The sequence below is a fragment of the Pipra filicauda genome, unplaced genomic scaffold (assembly GCF_003945595.2).
Source record: "Pipra filicauda isolate LSUMZ 115617 unplaced genomic scaffold, ASM394559v2 scaffold346_size766342_pilon, whole genome shotgun sequence".
Classification (NCBI taxonomy): Eukaryota; Metazoa; Chordata; class Aves; order Passeriformes; family Pipridae; genus Pipra; species Pipra filicauda.
The window spans coordinates 223,514-241,855 of NW_024104472.1; the positions used below are offsets into that span (position 1 = coordinate 223,514).

Consider the following 18,342-nt stretch of genomic DNA (forward strand, 5'->3'; position numbering starts at 1 on the left):
CAGCCAGGTCAGTTCCCCAAAACAAACATTTCTGTGCAAGAACACTACAGTTGTGCCTGAACATAACAAGGTTGGTGCCACTGAAGCCCCGAACTTCAGCACAGAAATGCTTTTAGCAGACAGCAAAGTCATGACAAGTCGACAGCCACAGACTGAACTGCACTACCCTGACAGCAACTACTGTGTAAAACACCGCAATGCACATGTGCCAACTGACAATGAAGCAAGCAGTGATGGACTGAATATTAAACCACATCAGACTGAATTTTAAAACACATATATATCCACTTGTCACAATCAGTAGGGTATCTGAAATGTACAAGACTTTAAGCAAACTGAAGATATTATGTTAATGCCACAATGACCCAACTATTTGATCAGTCTGCCAGCTTCACACACAAATCATGCGAGTTCAACACAAATACTTGCATACTTCGGGCTAAACTCAAGTGCAAGTATTCACAACACCAAAATAAAACAAGGGTCTTTCTTAAACTATTATACAAGTTAATTAAAGACTCTGAATAACATTTAACATAAACCTATCAATGTATTTATATTGCTGGTTTTTCAGAACACAGTATCCTGTTCCTGAAAGCTCTTACCTAAGTTTAGGTTCACAAATCTAATTTATCTATTCTGAGTACCATCATTACAAAAGTTTGATATCTCATTACTTCAATCTTGAGACACTACTCCAGAATTTATTTTCCAGTAGGTTTGGACCTGCTTCAAATTTCATTCTTTACTCAGATTTTCAAAGAAGTTATACGGATTGAAGAAATTAGCTTACTAAAAGTCATTATGTAACATCTGTGTTTGTCACACAGATTTCAGAGAATTCAATAGAAAAGCATATGCAAAGACCTGTCATCCAGCAGAGACAGCAAGGAAGAACAGTAAACGGCAAAGATCTACATAGTGAAAGAAATATTTTGAAGCAGTTGAGTTGGTAAATTTTGGTTTTATTCACAAGAGAAACTATTTACACGCAACTAAAGCTTACAAACTCAGGTATCTTCTGAGCATCTCAACTGCACTGCAGCCACCAGTGTTACATATGAATGCTGACAGCTGGTTTCCAGCTGATGCTTCCAGGAACATTTGAATAACTTTACTTAACATGGCCTCTTCCTTGAGTGTTCCTACTAAACAAGTGCTAAGAAATGCTCCCTTGTATGCACTAGCACCGATCATTCTCAAGATTACTCATCAGAGAATAAGCAATACTTAGCATGGGAATTAAGGACCAATCAAAATCATAATGTTGACTGACAGTGTATAAGTTTTAGGGCAGTCTTACTGACTTGTATCTCCCCCTGTACACACACTTCCAGTGTATTTCATGGCTGTTTAATCATGAAAAGATGCTGATCAGCAAGAACACAGCACCACTGCTAGCCTTAAAAACCATTATGTGTAATGCGGTAGAGAGTAAATTTTATCTCTCTAATACTCAAGCAGCAAGATGCTGCTTAAGGATATCCTTATTATAAATGGAATAGAAAGGTGAAACAACACAAAGAAATAAAGGACCCACAGAGGAAGTTATATCTAAATGCTTATCTATTACCTATATCCAAAGGCATATCTGTTTCCAGAAAAATAGGCAACACTAGACCACAGCAACAGACTCGAAAGATAACCTAAGTGGAAAGGGAGTACAGTAGCAGTAGAGCAACACCATGCTAAAGATATGAAAACAGGAAAGGGGCAAGTAAAATCCTGAAAAATAAATAGTAGAAAGTGGCATTAATATAGCATGCAAAGAAGTCAAATTCTCATTTGATGTATCTCAACTTTAAAAAATATAACATTTAATTGGAAAAACATAAATACTGAATGGTCAGATGAGAAACAGACCTCCGAACAGTAAAATTATTTAGATGTCTGGTCTGGGCAATAGAATACAGACCCTGACAAATGTCAGTGGGTCACAGCACATATTTCAAAAACATGCCTTATTCTTGTTCCCCAGGGAGCAATGAAGATTAATTGAGAATTCAAATCTATGCTAGCTTTTGCTAGCATTTCAGGAGCACCTAATACACACGAATAGCACACAGTCTTTCAAATTTGCCAAGTTACAAGACATTGGGGTACAGCCAATCATATATTAACAAATAAAATCTGAAAAAACAGTCGGAGATAAGAATTTTCCAATATTTGATTATCGTGGCTATTCAGGATTTCCCTTGTTGCTACTTATGCCCATTATGTGCCATTCTATCAATAGGCATCGCTGAGAAGAGCCTGGCTTTCTCTGCTCCATATTTTCCTACTAATTAGTTGAAGACAGCAGTAACCTGCCCCTCCAGCCTTCTCTTTAGACTGAATACACCCATCCCTCTCAGTTTTTCCTTCTCTGTAATGTGTTCCATCCCTCTAAGCTGGTGGCCTTACACTGAGATCACTTCACTATATCTGTATCTTCACTAGAGCAGGGTCTAACCAAAATTGGACTAAACACTGTAGATGGGTTTTCCCAAGTATCAAACAGTAGTGAGCAATCACTTCCCCTAAACTGCTGGCTAAAGTCTTGCTTAACTCAATAATCAATAATTGATCACATTCACCCTGCAAGGGTGCACTATTCATGTTCAACTTGCTGTCCAACAAGACTAGTCAAAGCTGCCTTCTATCTCATTTCCGAACATTTTGGAAATGAGGAGACTTTTCTAATTGTCAACGTGGACTTTTAATGCTATTCATTAGTGCTGCTTCTTATTTGGTTGGGGTTTTTTAATTTTTATTTTAAACTAGTATTCAGTCTATATTTATATATGTACAGCCCATGAAACAAGCAGATTCGCAGGATAACCACCATGCCTAGAGGCACTTCACTTCTCAGTGCCTGTGGCACAAATCTTTTTTACTAATGCTTCTAAAATACCTTCTTTTTACTTTTGCCTGTGCTTAGAAAGAGGAAAAACTGTCATGCCACAGAGTTCATAAATGAACAAGTTTGTAGGTAGACCATTTTTCTTGCCTTTAACAATAACTAACATCAACTAATAGTCTCAACAATATTTTTCAGCCCTGAGAAATAATCAAATATTGGCTAACAATCAATTTTGGGCCTGGTATGGACATTAATACAATTTACTTGCAGTGATCACTATTGAATGCATCTAATGATTCAGAAAACTGAATTTAAGAGTAGGTGAATATTATGCTATATGTAAAAGAGAAACCCATGCAGACTACGGTCAAGTAAACAGCCAATGAAGCTACAGTGCAACAAAGGAAAGAAAAACTTATCACCACAAACTAAAAAAGGAAGGGGAAGGAAATAAAAACAGCCACAAAACAGTTCAAGTTCTATGCTGGGAAGTGGGATCCAAGGCAAGAATAGATACGGTCAGCAAGGCAAGTATGATAGGTTTTCACAGCTGCACTGGCTGGCTGCAAGTTACATTATGCAATCAAGACTCCAGGTAATCAAACTATTTTTAAAATGTAAAAAGGTAGTTTTATTTTTAAGTAAGATGCATATTGTACTTGCAAATCACATGCAGTCTAGGACAGGACTACTCTGGTTTTGAATTCCTACTCCTATCTTCCACTTTCTCCAACACAACTCTTTCTGCCTTTCTCCATAGCTGTTAATGGGTCATAACAGCAAGTCCATCATGGGAGCTAACACGGTGGAAAGCTGAAACACAAAAAACAGAGTAAATGCCCTAGACCTACATAGCTCTTCACCTCCAAATTTCACTGTAATGATTCATGGAGCTAAATTCACTTCCAAAGTTTGAAAAAAAAAAAAAAAAAAATTGTTTAAAAAGCCAGAAAGGGCCAGTGTTGGTACAAAGAGAAGACAACAATGACCAATGACAAACCTAAATTAGGCTGTTTTAAATGGTCAAGCAACCAAAGATATATACTTTAAATTTAAACTCATGAAAAATATACTATACAGTATTTCTTCTAAGCCAATATTTTGTCTTTTGAGTCCAAATCAGCAATCAGAAGTGTATTCCGAGCCTTTAAAAAAAATAATCTATTATAAACTTTTCTAGAGGGGAGTTTTTCAAATCCTCTTTAAACTTTCGCCTAAAAAGAAGAAAGTGACGCCTGAAGAAGTTACTCCAACTACTAGTTATTGTACCCACTGAGAGGCTACCACACTGTTTGTTCCCTGTCTGATTTTGTACTGTTTAGGCAATAATCGATGCTCAGAAAGTAAGCCTTTAACACTGGGGAGTGACGGGGGGGTGGGAAAAGCTCACCCGATATGTTATTGGGTGCATAGTCTCTCCTAGACCAGGATTAAGTCACAGCCTAATCAATTATCTTTTAATTGAGGAATAGACTGAGTTTTTGAAGTCTATTAACAGAAATCATGGTTTCCACTCCTTCTTCAGTCATTCTTGTAGGTTCTCTCCAAAATTTACGGTTCTTCTCAATTATTAGAAAATGCTGGACTTAGTTCACATCATATCTACTGTACTATACATAATATTAGTCAGACCATCTCAGTATTTCTATTTGTTAATTCTTTGGATAGAAGTATATATGTAATAATGGTCAAACACAGTGACAATGGCAATAGCACCAACATATATCCAACATTTGCATCCGATAAAAAACAAACAACCTCTGCTGTCCTCTCTATTTTCCGTCACTTCTAAATTGCAATTATTTTTTCATTATATGTATTACAAAGATCTTCTTACTTGGCCTCTCTAGATACTACTTGGCTTCTTCAATGAGGCACCACTGACCAGAACATCATGTCATTTTCTGAATGAACATTTTTTTCAAAAATAACGTAACTACCATCACAAGCAAAATTACAACTACTACTACTAAACAAAAACCCAACCATGCACACGGAAATACTAGTTACAAATTCAAAAGACATCTGGAAATTCTTCCAGCTTAATAAGAATTCTTAAACATATTCAGATTGGTATATTAATGACCAATTGTTGCTCAAATACCATGATGAAATTATTTCAGGTGTAAGAGAACAGTAGGTCTTCTTTCCCTATCCACAAACACATACATATAAAAAAAACCAACACAAAACACTGATACCACACCCATAGATTGCAACTCTTATCACAGACTCTCAGAAGCTAAAGCTATAGACTACATTATGCTAGCCACTGTGCAAACACAGAGTAAGACTGTTCAAAGAGCAAACAACCTAAACATAAGGGGCAACAGATGGAGAGAGACAAAAATGAGAATACAAGGAAACAGCACCACCATAAACAATGGTCAGAATTAATTCTTGTTCTAAGGATGGTATGTTTAAGTCCCAGGGTGACAGGAAAGGTAATGGTTTGGTTTTGTTTTCAAGCCAGCTTCTTTTGCATTAACAGGCTGCAACTGTTTGTAAGGGTGCACATACAGAACTTCTCCAAGCACAAGGAGCACCACAGGAGAACGAACGAAATTGTTTAACTGCTCATGATGTCACTTCCTAACGTGTACTTATAATCTCATTAACAATGACAACAAAAGATAGATAGTATCCTTCACAGTTAATTCCAAGCTGTTAGTTTTACAGCCAAAAAATACAAGATGCAAAAAGACTAGACAGTCAAAAAAGAAGATTGGGAAAGCATTCTGGTTTAGGATTTTGAATCTGTATCAACAGAGCAGGATCATTATTTTTACCACAACTATTAAGAAAAATTATTACCACGCAATACAGAAATCAAAAGCATGGTATGTCATGTGATTTATTAACACAACTAACAAACACTTAATTGTCTATTAACAGTTAAGAGACCACTTGTTATGTGGGAAAAATCTGCAGTCTGTTAGAAGAATAGTGTGTGCTATGTTTAAAACAAGGGCTGGATTATGATCTTAAACCAAAGATCTCATGACAGCGCTGTCTACAAGTGACAGAGAGCAGAGAGTTTTCCTTTGGGGAAGGAAGGATTGCCTTTGCAAAAACAGCCTTAGCTAAAGGTCAGACATCCACAAAGAGAAGTCAAAAGCACACACAGAGATCTAGCTAGTATAGAAGGCAACAAGTTTGGAAGAGAGAGAGACTTGAAGGTCATCCATAGAGGGATGACAGCTGAGTTTATGAATGAGATGAACAAAATAACTTCTAGAGAAATTTGATGTAGTACTTGGGGTAAACACCAAGTTGGAGGGATCTTACACAGATCTAAAGAAAAGGAACTCTGGAAAGAAGTAAGGTTTTCATCAAGGTTAAACTTTCAAGGAGAGAAGAAAACAAAATGCAAAAGAAAGAAAGGCACAGTTGCCTCACAAGTGGTCTTCTGTTTAAAGTTCTGTATGGTTATATTGCACAGAAGAGCCTAAAGGAATACAAGATGCCAATACAGTTCCAACAGAAGTCTGCAGGAGGAAAACAACCAGGTCCATGTTTCTAGGACTGACTATGAGCCCTAACAGCCCTCAGTTAGAAAATCATGCACATAGTAAAATCTCGCATAATCCACTGAATGCTATCTTCTTCCAATGCCATCTTTCACAACAAAAGATTAGAGAAAACTGCACGTAGAAACTAATACAAACTCTTCCATAATACCACTGACTTTTCCCAATGATCTGCTTTCTTTCCTGGCCCCCCAGAAGTTATATCAGTGAGCTATGGAGCAAGTATCCAAGCAGCTGTTGTCCTATCAGTGTGTGCCCAAGGGTACATCACCACTTTGTACCATGTTACATAGGGAGAAAGGTGGAACTGAGAGGACACTCTGCTTAGCATGTGTCAGTCTTGAAACTGATGAGTACGGACCATGCCTCAATAGACTTCTATACAGCATTAGGTACCCAAATTTAGGTACTACAGCTTTCGAAGTTACAGGGATGCTAACCGAAGGATTCTGATAAGTCTCATAAGGGTCAAGGAAACTGTACATTAAGGCTCATAAACCTTTAAAGTACAGAGTGCCCAATTCATTTATTTTAGGTAAAGAAGTAACGTGTTACGTGTTCCTTTTTAGAGACCTAAACCCACCATTTCTGCACAACAGCAAGCATCATTAAGTAGTCTCATCTCAGACAAACAAAGCAAACAAAAAACCCATCACAATCCTCTTGTACTACTGACACTCAGTATGGTCGGCTAGAGCACTGGTAATACCCGAGTATGCTTCAAACCAGTACTGCAGCTACTCTGTTCAGAGCACTGAACACTTGTTTCTGAGGCCCTGCCTCTGTGATGAATCCCTGACACCCCCATAAGGTTATTCTCCAATAGCTGATGGTGGAAGGGGCAGAAGTAAGTTATGGTGAATCTGGCTCCAAAAAAGTTTAAGAAACATGGACAAAAACAAAGCACTTAAGCATTAGGACAAACTTACAAAGTGCAAATGCCCTCTGAACACAGAGCAATTTGAAAAACACTTTGGTGGCAATCATGTCACTGAAAACTCTCAGCTGACCACAAAAATAATCTCTGTAGATTATGTTGGACAAGTAAAATCTGAATTTGCCACCTGTATTACAATCATTGATTGAAATAATTCTGTTCTGACAGTAAACTGGAGTAAGAAAACAACTTTCATCATTGACGTGTCCAATCCACGACATACCTCAGTGGACACCTATGATCTAACCTAAAGGACAGTCACTGATCTCATCTATGGCAATTGCTGATGTTTTCATCCATGCATATATAATCAAATTTGTTGTGTGTCTGTGTGCCCTATTGAACTCTAGTGGCATTGAGTTTCACAGAATAAATATGGTTATTGTCTTAAAATTGGTAATTTCTGGAAGTTCACAGAAGACAAAAACTCAAATTGTCAAAACAATTTAAGTATAAAAAAGTGGCATTGAAATCATAGAATCATTTAGGTTGGAAAAGACATTTAAGATCATTGCATCCAACCATTAGCCCAGTACCATCATATTCACCACTAAACCATGTCCCCAAGTGCCACGTCTACACATCTTTTAATTACCTCCAGGGATGGTGACTCCACCATTTCCCTGGGTTGTCTGTTCTGATGCTTGACAACTCTTTACATGAAGAAACTTTTCCTAATATCCAACCTACACTTCCCCTGGCACAACTTGAGGCCATTTACTCTTGTCCTGTCACTTGTTACCTGGGAGAAGAGACCAACCCTCACCTGGATACAACCTCCTCTCAGGTAGTTGTAGAGAGCAATAATGTCCCCCCTGAGCCTCCTTTTCTCCAGGATAAACAACCCCAGCTCCCTCAGCCACTCCTCATAAGACTTGTGCTCCAGACCATTCACCAGCTTTGTTGCCCTTCTCTGGTCACACTCCAGCATCTCGATGTCTTCTTTGCACTGAGGGGCCCAAGACTGAACACAGGATTCAAGGTGCGGCCTCACCAGTGCTGAGTACAAGGGGACAATCACTTCCTTAAGAGTCCTGCTGGTCACCCTATTGATGATAAAAGCCAGGATGCCACGGGCCTTCCTGGCCACCTGGGCACACTGCTGGCTCATGTTCAGTCAAGCCTACCAGAGTGGCAAAGAATGCTCCTTAGCCATCTCAGTGAGGGCAAGGGATGGAGATCCACATGAGAGCAAAGACACAAAGGTTGTTGATGCATTACAAACCACAGAAACACCCAAGAACGGTCCCACAGAAATTAAGGCCTCTCCCAAAACAGGTGGCAGGATGAATAGCGCAACTCAAGCGCATCTACACCAAAACACACAGCATTGGCAACAAACAGGAGGAGCTGGAAGCCGCTGTGCAGCTGGAAAACTATGACACAAAATCAATATAGTCAAAGTGCTAACTGAAGAAGCCATATCATTCAGCCACATTCCAGAAGTCTCACACTGCTCCCTTCTACTACTCCCTTCTCTTGGAAGTACAAAACACTATGTTAATACTAGCATTCAAATAAAGCAGATTGTTCATATATCAAGTTAGCATCTACTGCCAGCCACATCTGCCAGCAGCACACAGGGTAGGCCACATGTATGGAAGAAAAGCTAAATTTCTTCTGAACTGTAATCTCTCAGTTATTCACATAGAACAGTTACCTAGTAAGATTAAATCACTGAAGCAAAATTAAAAAGAAGTTGCAAAGAAAGTGCTTTTAACTATGGAGTTAAATGTAGCAATGTCAGCAGACACAGAACTCCTGCAGCATACCGGGATTTAAGAGCCTCATGAGGCAACTATTACCTCCAACTTCTCATAGGGAACACCTTACTAGTCTTTTGAACTCTTCTGAACTTCAAATTTCAATCCTTTTCCCCAGAAAGGTTGAATTCATTGTTATTTGTAATAGAAAAGAGAAACAGTTCTCCACAAAAAGTGATTTTTTCCATTGGTAACAATTCTTGATATAAATTCTTCACAGAACTCTTCTTTCTGCTTTTGTTGCAGGGTGTATTAATTGGTTGCAAACTCAAACAATGTGACTGAACTTCAGTAATTCTGTATTTAGTCCTCAAAACCAAAAGGAAAACTTCTGTAACAACACAAGACTGTTCATGATGATTCTGGACCAAAAAAAAAACAAAACCCAAAACCAACCAAACAACCTCAGCAAAAATCTGAAAGAGTTTGTACCAGTTTTGGTCTCACATCCCTCTGCATATTTGAACAAGCTCTACAAAAGACAAAGAAACTTGCTTTCCCTTTTTCACTGGCACTTTTACATTCATGCTGATGCAAATTCCTCTTTGCATGTTATTCCAGGATAAGTAACAGTAGAATGCAATCATATATTTGGGGCCAAAGAGGATTAATAACAATAATATAAAGCAAATGTAGTAGATAATAAAGCAAATTTATTGCTCTAATTAAGACAGTCTTTTATTAAAACAAGTTATTTAGTTTAACCACCTAATCATGTGGCTGAGGAGTTCGGTTCCTACAGCTGAATTTGCAACACCAAGCACCAAATGTGTTCCAACACACAACAGCATGGTCCTATGACATGCCATAAGAAGGCTGTACCACCATCATCACAGTTGGAGAAGGACAATGTGCCATCTACTAGGACACTTTCGCGCAAGAAGTTTACTGAGTCTTAGTAAGGTTTGTTGAATCTTAGCTGTACAGTTGTTCTTGGCAGTATTCTCATCTTTTCATAGGTAGCCACACAAAGCTTCAATAATTTTCAAACCAGCTCCAGTACACAAAAGCCTTTTTCACTCCCAACACAACAGCCTCCCTACTTCCAAAGCATTATTAGCCTTGATCACTCTCAGAAGTAACTTTTTTTGACATGAAGAAGCATCAGAAAAAGCAGAATAGCTGTTAGACTGGAATGCATAATGAATCAGAAGTAAAATTAAATGGTAGCCTTACATCCAGAATATGGTAAGAGTTAAAACATTACCATTAAAATTTTTATATTGCAGTAGGAAGTCAAGGTTTAGAATACACCACTTTATTAATGATAACAGGCCATGCAAATTCTTTGGGAGTCTTTCATGTGGTTGGTAATTTTAGATGCTTAAAATAAATCCAGATCTAATACCTTCCTCCTAAGCAATGAGGTTTTGCATCGAACCGCTCATTCTTTGTATGTGTAAGCCACCAAAAAGTGACAAAGAAAGTTGCAAGCTTTGCAAATCTGGGAAATCTACCACGTACAATGGCGAAGAAATAAAGAAAAAAAAATAATTCAAGATACAAATGGTGGGAAAGACTGCAATATCTGAATCTGTGCTGTACCCAAGCAAGGGAGTCGGAGCGAAAGACAGGCGCTGCCTTTTTGTTTTGTTCTCGGGCTGCGAGGTCCCCACCGGAGCTGCAGGGCCGCTGCACCACCCACAGCCGCCTCTAGTGGCACAGCCCGCGCACCGCGTCCCCGTTCGGGTGCTCCCGAACCTCTCTATTCGTGCGCCCTCCACCTTACTTGCTCCTTCACTGCACTACTCTGCAATGTCAGAATCCCCCGTGCAGCAAAAAAATAACCCCATTATTAAAAAGGGCAGAAACTAGAGTCAAATTACATCCCAGTCCTACTGATAGGGACTGGCAACCAGGCACTCCTTAGCCAACCCAACAGAGATCACAACCCGCTCTGAAAATCCCACACAGACAAAACATCAAAAACGCTCGCTTATTGAGAAACTGTGGGTTTCCCCAGCGTTCTCCAGCTTTTTGGGGAAGAGGCAAAGCAGACAGCTCAGAAGCCCTGCCAAAGAGAACAAACTGTGACTGGCACCCAACAAAACCAACCAGGCAAATCTGGGGGTGTAGAGAACAAGTCTGAATGCACAAAAGAGACACGATGGAGTGCGCTTCACAAATTGTGGGGTGATTTTATACCTCTCATGCCTCTTCTTAGCTTCAAGATGTTATGCAGGAATGGGATTGGAGAAACGGGGGAAAAAATTCAAGATGGCTGAAGGTGTCTTGTCAGGATTTTCATGCACGCTCTAGAACTCTAGAGGGCACTCGAAATATGCCCTCGTCCTCCTCCCTCCTGAGCCGGGTAACGTGAGCGGCGGCAGCAGCCCGTCGTCTGCTTGCCGGAGTTGGTATTGCAGGAGCGATGTCTGCAGCAGCAGCGCCAACCCCGTGGAGGCGCCGCCTCACAGCCATTACTGGGGCTTCGCCCCAGGGCAGCAGCTGCTGGACCCAAGAATTTCCCCACCCAATCCTGGAGGCACCTCCTTCCACCCCTGCCCCCGGGGGAATAAGGGGGATGTGGATCAAGCCCTCCCTAAGCAGGGCTAGCAAAGGCAGAAACAGATACACAAATAGCACTCACAATGGAGCTCCCTCTCCTTGTTGGTCTCTGCCAAGGCTGCACCAAACTGGGCTGGAGCCTAAGGGAAAGACACGGGGTTAACACAGGGCAGGGAAGATTAGGCAGCGCCCCCAAGCAGCGTTTCCTTCGCCTGGCCAGGGCAGGTACCGCCTGCATCACTCACCACTTCCCTTTAATCCCAACCCTTAAAATAAATAAATAAATAAATAAATTCGTTGCCCTCCCCCGGGGCGGTGGGGTACTCCTCACGGCACACCCACGCCGCCTGCCCCCGCTCAAGGAAAGGCGGACACGGAGCCCCCTCCCCGGGCGCCACCGCACCGGGGCCTTCTCCGCGCGAGTGCTGGGGGCAGAGGCAGCGGCGGCACCCACGGCGGGCAGCAGCGAGAATTACCTGCGAACTTGCCGGAGCAGCCCCGAACCGGCGTCCCGGAGGCCGCGGGGCCCTCAGCGGCAGCGCCCCGGCGCTGGGCAAGCGCCCGCGCCCCCCGCCCGCTTCCGCAGCAGTTACCCCCGGTCTCGGGTTTGCCCCCCTGCAGTCGGCCAGCAGCACTGCCGCCTCCTGTCCGCCATTAGAGGGACCCAACCGAACAATACGGGAGGGGAGCAGCGGCGGCGGCAGGAGACGCGGAGCGCCGCGCCGGGCAGGAGAGTGGAGGGAGGGAGGCACCCGCAGGGGGGCGGCGAGGGCGGTGGGTGGAGGACGCACCGGGGCAGAACAACAGCCGAGGGCCCGGCAGGGAAGGGAGGGAGAGAGTTAAAATAGGAGGCGCTAGAGCAGACCCGGCCCTTCCCCCAAATGCCCCTGCGCCCCCCCTCAGGGCTGCCCCCGGGCGCTCCCCATTTACCCCCGCCGCCCCGCTCCGTGCCGCGACGGGTACCGGCGGGGTTGCCCCCGGTGTCGCTCGCGCCCCCTCCGCCAGAGGTGGCGGTGCGGCGGCAACACGGGGTACTTCGCCCGGGTAGCCGGGAGGCACGGCGGCTGCTCTCCCATCCCCGCCCTGGGGGCAGCTGAGCGCCGCCAGCCCCCCGCCAGCCCGCCCTGGTGAGGCGCAGCGCCCCGCGCCCCCGCCTTACCCGGCTCCCCACCGCCTGCGGGCACAGACCCCCCCCGCCGGGGACGCACGCACTCTGCGCTACTCCTCCAGCGCCTCAACTCTAACTCGGTCCAGTCCCAGGCGAAGCGCAGCTGCTGGCGAAGGGGAGGAGGAACCGGGCCAAGCGAGCTCGGCGAGATCCGCCTTCCTGCCCCGGCATTGGCTTTCCCAGAGGGCGGGCTCTGGCGCTGGGCTAGCGGAGTGGGTGCACCGCCCATCCATCAGAGCCGCCCGCAGCCGGTTGACCCTATAAACTGCCAATCTTCCTCCTGGCCACGCTTTGGGTTCTTCCCACTTTGATCCATCAGGTTTGAGGAACCCGGATCGGTGCCCACAGACCGGCTCGTTACTCGCGCCAGGGGGCTGCGCTGGCGTTCCCCGCGCCGCTCTAGGGCAGCGGCAACTTGCCGAAGTTGTGGGTGTCGCCGATCCGCCTGGCCCTATCGGCCGGCGGAGATAGTGCGCTGCCCGTCCAGGCCGTGCACTCGGTCCCTGCGGGCGCCACCGTTCCGCCCGTGGGGCGCGGGTTCGCCTCTCCCGCTCCGTGCCCTGCCGCTAAGCCATAGGGCTGGCAATGGTCCTACGAGAGGTTCCGCTCCGCTCCTTCCCTTCCCTCACTAGGCGTTGAGCCTGGGGCCATATCCATGATGGACAGAGCATGGGTAATGGAACCGCTCCCAGAGGGAAAAGGGAGAGTTCACGACTCTCAGGGAGGGCGCCTGGCCCGCGCCCCGCAGCCTGCCCCACCGAGCAGCGCCTCCTCGCCCGAGGAGGCCCTGCTGCCCCCGCTCTCCGCGGGGGAGGGCGCCATGTTAGCCGCCGACATGGGTCCTGGAGGAGCTGGTGGTGGTGGTGGTGGTGGTGGCAGTGGCAGTGGTGGCGTCCTCCATTTTGTCGGAAGCCGCTGCGGGGAGCTTGGGACCAATTCGAACCGAGGCGCAGCGGGGCGTCCATTTGAAGCGCCTCTGCCCGCCTTCTCCGCGGGAAGAGGAGCCGAGTGCCCCAGGCAGTGCTACGGGGTGGGGACGAGCGGTCCTGCCAGGCGCCGGGAGCCAACTCTCCCCCTGCCCTCCGCCAAAATGGAGGATGCGCACTTTCCCTGCGCGGCTCCTTCCCCCGCGCTGGCCATCGCACTCGCGCCCGCTCCTTCGAGGACCGGGAGAGCGCAGCCGCCCGTCTGGCGCGCTCGTCCCGCTCTGCCCATTTACCCATCCTCCTCTGCCCAGAAGAGGGAGAGAGAGAGCGCGATACCCGCCCTGCCTCCTCTAGCCGGGATCAATCTGTGTCAACCACGCGGAGCAGAGTCCCTCGGAGATACAGAGCCTGTTGTGTGCGCGAGGAGCCGGGTTTCAGCCGCTGGCGCCATTTCCAACCCGGAGCCTCCCGCGGGACAGCCTTCCTCTCGAGTTGCGCAGGAGTCACTCAAGGGCTGTCTCCTTTCTCCACCATCCTTGATGTGTTTGGCTAATAATTTTCATGTGTAGGAGAGACCAGAAATTTTTTATCTTCCATTGTCACAACAATATCTCTAATTTCTTCCTAATGATCCGACCCAGAGACACAGGCTCCAGTCAACAACTCAAATCATCTACTTTCTTACTATATATTGTTGATGGGAATCACTGTGGATTTGGTTTTGTTGTTCAGGGTTGGTTGGGTTTTGTTGTTTGTTTTTTTTTCACGACATACTACTCATCAGATGAAGCTGGGAAGGGCTACTTGGTGTGAGGGGGGAGAGTTACCTCAGGGCTGGCAGCACCTTGCTCATGCCTCCTAAAAAGGATGTGAGCTGATGGCAAAACAGCTCTAATAATCCCTGCCAAGGAAGAAAGTGCCATGTAGATGTATCACCACCCATTTTGAAGGTCTCCTCCAAGTTGCCCTATAAATTGATACTTTTTTCTACAGCATCACATTGTCTAGCTATGTGTGTGAGCAGACAGCTGTTGAAATTTCAACATTGAATCCCATTCACGTTAAGTTAAAATTCTGATGAAATTCGGAAAGAAATTCAAGAGGGTTTACGCATCAGAGATGGATGGTGGAAAACAAGTGGTTTTCTAATTCATAACACATTAAAAGAAACCTATCGCACTTTAAAAAAGTAACCAAAGGATTACCGTTGCCCTAGCAAGAGACGTTACCTAATGGTGTTATCTAGGACTATTATGTAGCAATAGAAGATTTTCATTAATGTCTTAGATTGTACAGCTCAAAAAAACTTTAATGTTTTTTCTTGCAATTTTGGAACTGTATCGAAATGTATTTATATATAAACATTTCATAAGTCCAGAGAACCCTTGTACCCCTGTAGACATCTAACCCTATTTTTAAATTTGTATGTTCAAATATAGCCAAAAATAATGAAAAAATGTTTCCTTTGTTTTTTCAATTGACATCAGGAAAAAGAACAAAAACGTTCAGGCACCTATGTAAATTCCTCTTCATCTATAAAACCATGTATAATTCTGATTATTTTTAAGAATAATCCATATAGAGCAATTTCTTTATATGGTTTGAAAGAGTTAGCATTAGCTCAAACACTAAGCAGCAAAATCTCTTCATGAACACCAGAGACCTCAAACTTACATATTTTTAGGCTCCACACCACTGCTTTCATGGACAGGCCTGATGTCAGCAACTTCACTAAAAAATGTCAAATGTATTGACTGGTGGTAGATAAATTCAACAAAGCTGAACCAACCACTCTTTGTTCAACAAAGAGTGACATCCTTCTATCTGTCATGGAGTAAAATTGCCTCAAAAAGCAGTCAACTGTATTTGAACTGAGAAGGAGTAATCAAATATGTTTTGAAGAGTTTATGTTTGAGCAGAAATCTTAAGAACATTACCAAGTGATGCATAGTATGTTCTAAGAACAGGATGAACACAGTTTAAGGCTACCTGCTGCTATCAGCAGTATTTCTCTGTGATAAAGAATAGTGGCATTTGTTCCAGAGTTAGAAGGAAACATCTTCCTTTGACTGAAGGACTTCTTCTGCCTAAACACTGTTTTGGACTGCATCAACCTAATTGTTCAGGTGTCTAGAACAGAGTCTAAGGAATGAAGAGGAAATACAAGATGTCTATCACTACTTCATACATGTAACACTTGGAAAGCAGAAGTTCACGAAACCCTTCAGAACACAGTTTATTATAACTGATTTGAAAATTAGCTTGGGAAAAATTGTGTTTGAAGTGTAGATAAAGCTTATGTTTATAGAAATGTCTGTGTGTTTTCACCACCTGTGAAAGTGAAAATGACGTGCAATCTTTTGTAAAGTATGTGACCCCAAAAAACGTGTCATTGTTGGCTTCTATACTGTCCCGCCCCACGAAGTTTGTAATCTCTGCTTTGCACAGTTTGATTTATTCTCTTTATTTTATTCTTTTCTCAACTCTCTTCCCCTACAATTTCTGCCAATATTTCCTTTCTTTTTTGTCCTTAATCTCACTTCTTTGTCTATTTAGCCTCAATCCTGCTTGGCCATCACGAAGAAGAAAGATGTGGACAAACTGTATTCGTTGATGGAACATGTGTTCTCATAGTCATGGCTTAATGGAATTCTGGTCTACTAGTTGGTTGCTCAACACAACTTCAAGAAATAGTAGTGGATGGAAAAGAGATTAAAAGACAAAACCAACCAACCAACCAAAAAAAGTAGAATCTTAAAACACCTATGATCGGTAACACCTTGATCATTTTGGTTTTATTATGTAATATTCCCCTCTATCAGTGTTCCAGTTTGTGGGTTTAATTAGGCATGGCAGCTATTCTTTATAGACTAAAGCTCTTAATGAAAAGATACTAAGGAAAAATTTCTTTATATGGGGGTAGTGAGGCATCAGAACAGGTTGCCCAGGGAAGTTGTGGATGCCTCATCCCTGGTGGTGTTCAAGGCCAGGTCAGATGGAACTTTAAGCAAGCTGGTCTAGTTGAACGTGTCCCTGCCCGTGGCAGGGGGGTTGGAACTAGATGGTCTTCAAGGTCCCTTCCAACACAATCCACTCTATGATTCTATGATACCATATATTTATGTATGTTTGTATTGTACATAACAGAACCCATACAATTTTAAAAAACGAAAAAATGGTTTGTGCAAAATATTATCTGTGGTCTTCATTATGGTTGTTGAACTACATATACATTTCACGATATTTATAAACAAATCAATATGTATCTATAAGCAGATTGCATTCAGCTGTTTAATTTGCAGCTTATTTAACCAAAAGTGATCTTTCAAAAGATCGAATAATGAGACAATATACACTATCCTATAAGATTACTATTAATTTCGTAATATAATATGCCTTCAAATGCTACATCCTATATTTCAGTTTGGTAAAAGTAAATAATAACTTATGTTCTAAACTGGGCAATTTCCCACAGAAGACATTGCAATACTGTAAAAACTAATAATGTAATACCCAAAAAATTATTCCTCTGAAATAATTTTCAGGGAGGTTAAATAAACAACATAATCTACCTGCAAAATAATTTTTATTAATTTTTAAACATTTGAGGGTTTTAGTTGAATAAATCTCTTGTCTTTATGGAGACGAAATGACACTGCAAAGTATAGGATCTTAAAAGTAGAAGAGATTGCCTAGGTCACTGAGTCCACTTTCTTGCTATTACAGGAAACTGTGTCATCTAATCCCTTCCAGAAACTTTTCAAGCTCCATCTTAATGGTAGTTTGATATGTTTACCCCCTACTTTTGTTGCAAATCTGTTCCAGAACTTCATTGTTTTGGTGGTTAGAAACCTTCTTCTAATTTCCAGACTAAATTTATTCAAGAATCCATTTGGGTTTTGTGCCAATATTCATGCTTTGGCTTAAATAGCTCTTCTCCCTCCCTGGTGTTTAACCCTGATATATTTATAGACGGTAATCATATTCCCTCTCAGCCTTCCTTTTGCTTGACTAAACACTGATTTTTTAGTCTCTTCTTGCTCAACAGATCTTCATTCCACTCATCATTCTACTAGTTGCCCCAGTCTGAACACATCTGTCTGAATGTGGGTTCAAATTCCCATAACATCCCATTTTAGGCTGATTACTACCTTGTACTGTACATCAATATTTCCATATCTCCATGAAATATTGCAGTCTTGGGTGTGCAGTTGCCTTTTTGCATGAGTACATTAGATAACCACCATCTCTTCTAGTAGTACCTATGTTCTTTTCTACACTACTCATTTACTGGGAAAGTTCTCCATTAACCGCAAAATTTAGCCTCCAAGTACATGACCTTGCATTTTGTGTTATAGCAGTTTGTTTTGTTTCCACTAGTTCAATCACCAAGGTCATTCATTGTTTTTCCATATGGCATCCCACTGCAGCTGTGTTGATGCTGCTGCCTAGTTTTGTTAAACCAGCTGAACCAATAAGCTTATTTTCTCTTCTTTGCCAAAGAGTAAGATCAATCCCAAGAATAACTCCCAAAGAAATCTACTAGTAGACACTATTCAATTTGACACTCTCCTGTTTGGTACTACCTGCTGCCATTTCCCTCATTCTGCTCTGGAAAATATCTTGTCTGTGTGCTTAGCAATGTGTAGCAAAGCTTTTCGGCTAGTC

At 43.0% G+C, this 18,342-nt stretch overlaps 1 protein-coding gene across 12 annotated transcripts in view; it reads right to left on the bottom strand.

Moving 5' to 3' along the window:
• The window catches only part of ZMYM2 (zinc finger MYM-type containing 2), an 85,654-nt gene extending 72,394 nt beyond the window's left edge, over positions 1–13,260 (bottom strand). For 4 of the 12 annotated variants that reach the window (XM_039384315.1, XM_039384314.1, XM_039384311.1 and 1 more), the window contains exons 1-2: positions 12,740–13,260; positions 11,663–11,720 (exon numbers count right to left, since the gene is read on the bottom strand). The gene's annotated coding sequence lies outside the window, so the exon portion shown is untranslated. Of the gene's footprint in view, positions 1–11,662; positions 11,721–12,056; positions 12,419–12,543; positions 12,563–12,739 lie in introns of those variants that run through there. The other 8 variants (XM_039384316.1, XM_039384319.1, XM_039384312.1 and 5 more) reach the window with 7 other exon arrangements.
• Positions 13,261–18,342: the final 5,082 nt, after the last annotated feature.